Source organism: Sus scrofa, chromosome 18 (genome assembly GCF_000003025.6).
Source record: "Sus scrofa isolate TJ Tabasco breed Duroc chromosome 18, Sscrofa11.1, whole genome shotgun sequence".
Taxonomy (NCBI): Eukaryota; Metazoa; Chordata; class Mammalia; order Artiodactyla; family Suidae; genus Sus; species Sus scrofa.
In genome coordinates, this window is record NC_010460.4 from 27,162,316 (window position 1) to 27,167,670 (window position 5,355).

At 34.2% G+C, this 5,355-nt stretch overlaps 1 pseudogene; it reads right to left on the reverse strand.

Annotated features, from left to right (window-relative positions):
• Positions 284-4,948, reverse strand: LOC110257525 (annotated as a pseudogene).

Here is a 5,355-nt window from a genome sequence, read left to right on the forward strand (position 1 = left end):
AGAGCCCTGTTTCTGTTCTTCATCAACTTTCTTTTAGGCAAACATCCTAGGACCCAGGTGTCCATCATTCCCATTAGCTACCCTTTCACTTCAGAAGCATATGCCTCCTTCTACTAGCATCCAACATCCTTCCCATACCTATTGTGTTCTCAATGCTAGCTTAGCATCAAACCAGATTTGACAAATAACATTGAACATGATCTCATCTTTTTGGCTTCTTCTCAGGGATGATATGTTCTGTCATTGTTTGAGCTACCACTTGAATATTTTTTTCACTCTGTATGCTTTTATTTCACAGAAAAGTTAATTTCAAATTGACATTAAACTAAGCTGAATACAAAATCTTAGTAAAGGAGGGCTGGTGGCCTCATTTATAAAAACATGGCCACTGCCCTTTGCCCTTAAAATTTTAGGACAGGAATTTCAAACAGTTTTATGTTAGATGTTTCAGTGCCAGAGCATTGGAAAAGACTCTGGCATCCTCTGTCAGATGTTCTTTAGTCACTATAGCAGTAAGTCTCTTCAGGAGTTAATTCTCTGGCAAGAAAAAAAAAAAAAAAAATTACTTCCACAAATTCTCCACTCCCCTGGCTTTGGCCTAGGTTTTGCATTTTCTGTATCATCCCCATTAAGAGTTATTGTCACAATGTATGCAGTACTATTGACAAACTTGGATCCATACCTACAGCTGGAAAACGTTCAGTACCATCACCTTTATAGCCAGTTTCCTCCTCAACTCCCAAGGAACAACTGCTTCTGGGCTTTTATTATCAACTGTGAGACCTAGAAATTCTAGGCTGTAGCCTGCCATCAGCAGTCAGAACCGTTTCACCAGAATGATATACTCATAATAAAGAGTTCTCTGCAGCACTGGGATAACTGCCACACCATCAGCCAACTATCCTCCTTGATTATGCGTTTCAATGTTTCCCGAGTTCTAGTTTTACCGGTAGGATCCATATACATTGCTTCCTCATGCTTGACCCCTTTTCCTTCTGAAATAAACTCATTTGAAATAACAGACTATTATTTTGAAATAAAGTTGTTGGTTCTTCGTTTCTCGTTGTTAATATAATTAGTTTTTACAGTACTCAGGCAAGAAGTTCATGTCCAAGGTGTGGGGTGAAGAGAAAGATACTCCTTTGAGATGCAGTTGATAAAAGAAAGGACCAGTCTGAGGTAGCGCTCAGGAAATGCCAGTGCTACACAGCCCTGCTGAGCCATTTTAGACTTCTCCAGAAGTATAAGATAATTGGTATTATTTTAAGTCACTAAGTTTGTGGTAGTTGGTTAGAGCGGCAATGGGAAACTAATACAGATGGGAAAGGACATTCTAAGAAGAATCTCACAGACTCGAGACCTAACCTATTCAGAGAATGAAGGGAGGTTTGGAGTGTTTTGAATCCACAGTCTGGTAGAAGAAAGGCTGGGGAAGAGAGATCAATCAAGACAGGTAAGGTTACTGAAAGCCAGGCAAAGGTCTTTTACATTTTTAAAGCAGATTTCTGTTTTATAAAACAACCCTGGAAGTAATGAGCTGGAAACACTGGAGGTATAAGACCAAGAGGATTTTTCTATTCTATGTGATTTTACTATATTCTAGCCATATTAGCCCTTCACAAATGCTTAAATTAAATGAGTAGAAGAGGATAGGTTTAGTTATGTCTAATAATATTCTCTACCATGCTTTTTTCTTTGCTCATAATAATTCTTCATGTCCTTTTCTTTCATATAAGAATGAGCATGAGAAATCCTTATAATAAAAGTAGCAGTGTACAATTTCTCCTAGGGAGCTTACTATACGGTACCTGTCTCTGTTATTTAATTTAACTTGATCTGCTAAAAATCAGGCTTGTAAGGGCTCATATGTCATATTCATTAAAGTGTCATACACTTTAAAGAATTTCATTCCAAAGAGACATAATCCCTTCGATAAGAGAAGAAACATTTTTATGCTGTAAAATTAAGAAGTAGAAACTAACAAATGCACAAGGAACAAAATCAAATGCATTTTAAAACAGTATTACAGATCATTTTTGCCTATTCAACTCTTTAATAATGCATTTGGGAAAAAATGAAACTGGTTTTAGTTGAATGTAAATAGGTATTTATTTATTTAAAAAAGTTTTTTTGTCTTTTTGTCTTTTTAATGCTACACCCTTGGCACATGGAGGTTCCCAGGCTAGGCGTCCAGTTTGAGCTGTAGTTGCTGGCCTACACCACAGCCACAGCAATGTGGGGTCCAAGCTGTTTCTGCGACCTATGTCACAGCTCACAGCAACACCAGATCCTTAACCCATTGAGCGAGGCCAGGGATCGAACCTGCATCCTCATGGATACTAGTCAGGTTCATTAACCACTGAGCTACAACAGGAACTCACATTTTTACATATTTTAAAGAAAGAATTCAACAAACATAAAAAGTATGATATCACAAAGATGTCACCTTATAGTATATATTAAATAAAATTTAAACATTACAAATAATCTAATATCTAACATTATGGTGCAGAAACACTATTTAAAATATTATGCATACACTAAACGTAACAATTAAGAAGAACATATAGAACAATAAAAGTGGCTGGTGTAGGAAAAGATGAACATATCAAAATATGATGAGCACTATGATAACAAAACTGTGTTTATATGCAGATTCTCATATGCCAAAATGAAATGGAATCAGTGTGGCAGAATTTTTTTATTTTCTTTTACATTTTTACGGTGAAGGTTTTTTTTTGAAGTTATGAAATTGTATTTACAATTAAAGCAGTAAGTATGTTTACAGAAAATGGGAAATGCAGATTTATCTAAAAATTTTTGAAAAATGCAGAAAATTGAGACAAAATTTGCATCTTTAAATATACAACTATTTCTAAATGTGTTTTATTTAGATTTAGTTTTAAATATGAGAATAGCATTGAGAACTATGTCTAGATACTCATGTCGCAACAGAAGAAAGGGTGGGGGAAAAAACTGTAACTGCAATGTATACATCTAAGGATAACCTGACCCCCTTGCTGTACAGTGGGAAAATAAAAAAAAAAAAAAAAGAAAAAAAAGAAAAAATAAATAAATAAATATGGAAGTAGCTATATTTGAAACTATATACTGAAATGTTTTTATATAAAATAAATCACTACTCCTGCTTTTAGGCATAGCATTATTCTGGTCCTATAACCTGCTTCATGACATACAGACATTTTTCCTTCTTTCCGTTAATTTTTTGTATTTAACTCATACTCCTGAAGTCTATAAGAAATCCCTTGGAGAGGTTTAAGTATCCCCAGAATAGTCAACATGGTGGCTGGGTTCATAGAGAAATTTGTATGATCTAAAAAGGTTTAATCCTGACCTAGCAACTCTGGTTTTCTAAAAATTCACTCTTCATAATTTCTCTTCTTATATGGTATCTAGACTGCTAATTCCATTTTCTGTTCTAATTAAACTGGCTATAAAATTCACAAAATGCTAAAAATATTGTATGGATAAGAGGCACAATTGTCATATTCCTGGTTTTAATATTCATGACTAGTGTCTTTTTAATTTATTTTTATTTTTTATGGCCACACCTGCAGCCTATGGAAATTCCTGGGCCAGGGAGCCAATCCTAGCCACAGCTCAGCCTAAGCTGAAGCTGCAGCAATGCTGGATCCATTTAACCCACTGCACTGGGCCAGGGATCCAACCTGCACCTCAGCAGCAACCTGAACTACTGCTAGGGATACTGTCCACAGTGGGAACTCCCTAGTGTTTTACTTTCATTATGATGTGTGCAATTAAATTTTGATAAAGATCCTTTACTATATCTAGGCAATTTTCTTTTTTCTTTTTTTAGCCATGCCTATGGCATGTGTAATTTCTCAGGCCAGAGACTGAACCCACACCACAGCAGCAACCCAAGCCACTGCAGTGACCACACTGGCTCCTTAACACAATGAGCCAGAAGAAAACTCCTGGGCATTTTTCTTATAGTCCAAATTTTATTTGAAATGTTTTTGCAAATTTATCAAATATTTTTTAGGCACTTAACTATATGTTTATAAAATATGATTTTTATTACTTAGATATCTGGAATTTAAAAATGTGCATTTTTGTAATAAACCTTAGTTTATCTTGGTGAATTATTTAAATATTAACTGTTTTAAATTTGCTATTACTTTAATATTTTTGTATTTAAATTCATAACTAAAATTTCTATGTATACTTCAGGTACTATATTTGTCAAGCTGTGACATTACTCTAATAATGCCTAAATATTTTTTGGGTGAGCTATAAGGATTTCTAGAGCACTGACTATTTCTAGTCTATGATACTTAATTAAAACTCCCCTCAAATCACATGGGTCTCCTACATTATTTATTAATGGGTATTTTTAAAACCCTCTCTTGTAGAGAATATGGTTATTATTGTAAGCTTAGGTGTTCTACATCTTTTTTGCATCAAATTTAGTCATTTATTGAAAATTATCCACTTTCTCTAAATTTCCAAATGTTACTATGGTTCTTTTAGTACTTGTTCTGTTGTGATTATATAGTCTTTCTTCTCTCAGTCTTTGGTATAATTAATTTTTTCTTTACGCAATAGTTATTTGTCTATTTTACTTATCTATAGATAATAGTATTTTAGTTTAGCTTTAAGCCTTTTTTGTTTAAAGTTCCATTAATTTTATTCTTTAGCTTAACTCGTTGCATCCTCCTAATCTTATATTTCATATTATTGAGCTTACTTTGTCTTCACCTTTTTAATAATGTAAAATTAGATTCACTTATATTCCATGGATTATGTAAGAAACGTCATTCATTCTTTAATTTCCAGAGATTTGCTAGTTTCAAGTTTACTTTCTTCCTTGACCTAGGTCATTTGACTACTATAAATGAAGACTGCTCCTTCTCAGGGTCTGCATACTTACTTCCTTTTCTCCTGCAAGTCTTTTCTCAACTGTCATTTCCCAGTTAAGCTTTCCTTGACCACACTCCTCCTCCACCTTGTACTTTATAATCTTTTCTTCTACTTTTTCTGGTAAGACTTATCATCAGTCAAAATATTATATATTTTAATTATTTTTAATGGTCCATTCTTACTGACAGAAACTCCTTCAAGAGGGCAGACATATTGCCCAAGTTTTTTTTCTTGCTGTACCTCTTGACTGCAAAACACTTCCTTGCTCAAAGTAAACATATACATTTCTGAGTTGAGTGAATGAATTTTCAGATGGCAAAGGGTTTTGTTTATTTGCATGCTGTTGATCTTCTTACCTCCTGACTACTGCTAAATGGAATTCAATATCAGAATTACCAGTGCCAACTTGTGAGAATCTGCAGAAGAAATTATGTAGAACTAAGTTCTCAGGTC